The sequence below is a fragment of the Galeopterus variegatus genome, unplaced genomic scaffold (genome assembly GCF_000696425.1).
Source record: "Galeopterus variegatus unplaced genomic scaffold, G_variegatus-3.0.2 Scaffold12912, whole genome shotgun sequence".
Classification (NCBI taxonomy): Eukaryota; Metazoa; Chordata; class Mammalia; order Dermoptera; family Cynocephalidae; genus Galeopterus; species Galeopterus variegatus.
The window spans coordinates 22,423-23,809 of record NW_007739023.1 but is presented as its reverse complement, the minus strand read 5'-3'; positions in this window follow the sequence as shown (position 1 = coordinate 23,809).

Sequence of the window (1,387 nt, the reverse complement as noted above, 5' to 3'; positions counted from 1 at the left end):
TCAAGTATTTTACTTCTTAGTATTCCCTTTTTTATTTCTAATTTATTAATTTCTTCTTTTATCCTTACTAATTCCTTTCCTTTGTTTTTCTTAGGTTTACTTTGTTAATTTCTCTAAATTATTGAATTGGACATTTAACTTAATTTCGTATTTTCTTTTGAGCACTGCATTAGTATATCCCCCAAGTACTAATACACAGTGTTTTATCTTTTTTTCGTTTTTAAGATATTCAGTAACTTGAGCTCTCAGTCGTTTAAGAGGAAGCCTTGTTCAATGCATGTTTTTTACATTTTAAAATGCTATGGGATTCAGTATTGTTTTTACTCCCTGCCCCGTTTTATCCTATGACAGCCCCTCACTGGGCTTCTTCGCCTCAGATGCTCTAAAGTTTGAAGGTCACGAGGAGGGTTTCTCTTCATGGAGCCCACGAAAGAGATGGGGCCTCGCGAGCTACGCGAGGGACAGTGACAGGGACACCCAAGGTACCTAAGGAGACTGAAGACAGAGCAGATCCCTCCCGGAGCTGGCACAGACCCCAAAAACCCCACGAAGCGGGGAGCACGCCGCCGCGGGCACGTGGCCCGATTGGCCAATCGTCGCCAATGGGCTGTTGGGGTAACGCCCCCACAGAATGCCTTGCTGGGATTGGCCTGTTTCTTGGTTCTGACCTGGACGGTGGCCACAGGAGGACAAGAGGCTTCTATACCGAAAGGAGGGCTGGGGTGGGCGACAGGCTAGACGCAGCCGCATATCAACAAGCAGCCGGGCTCCGGAGACAAGGCGACGGCCTCTGCAGCGTCGGTGCTGCCGGTGGCGGCGGAGAGGNGCGGAGAGGAGCCGGTGGCAGCGTCGCCCGAGCCTGCTGCCGCCGCCGCCGAGGTAACGGGGAGTGGAGAGCTGTGCAGCAGTGCGCGGGGGAGGGACGAGAGCCTGCTGGGGATTGTGCTCCCAGCCCCACCTCCCGGGGCCCTCCCTCTTCCCGCTCCCCCCGTGACACGAGCTACGCAATGCTTTCCTTTTTCCTATTTTTCTACTGTAAGGAAGAGTTCCCCCTCCTCGCCCATTTATTCATTCGTTTAGTTATTTATCCATGGACTCATAGGTTCTTATTTTATTCTATGGGTTATAACCCATCAATGTTTATTTGTCGCTCAGTTGTCCCAGTTTTTGGCCAGTGGGGGATCCTGTATCCTTTTCACATGTCCCCATTCATTTCCTATTTTCTAGCACAAGATGTTCCAAATTCGTCTTGTACTTTCTCTGCTCGTGCCTCGGAATCAGCCATTTCTCCAAAGAGTCCCGGTCCCTTTTATCGGAGAATGCCATTGAAAAGCCAATGTCTGGGCAGGAAGTGTGTTCCTTGGTACTAGGACGCCATTGCTTCTGG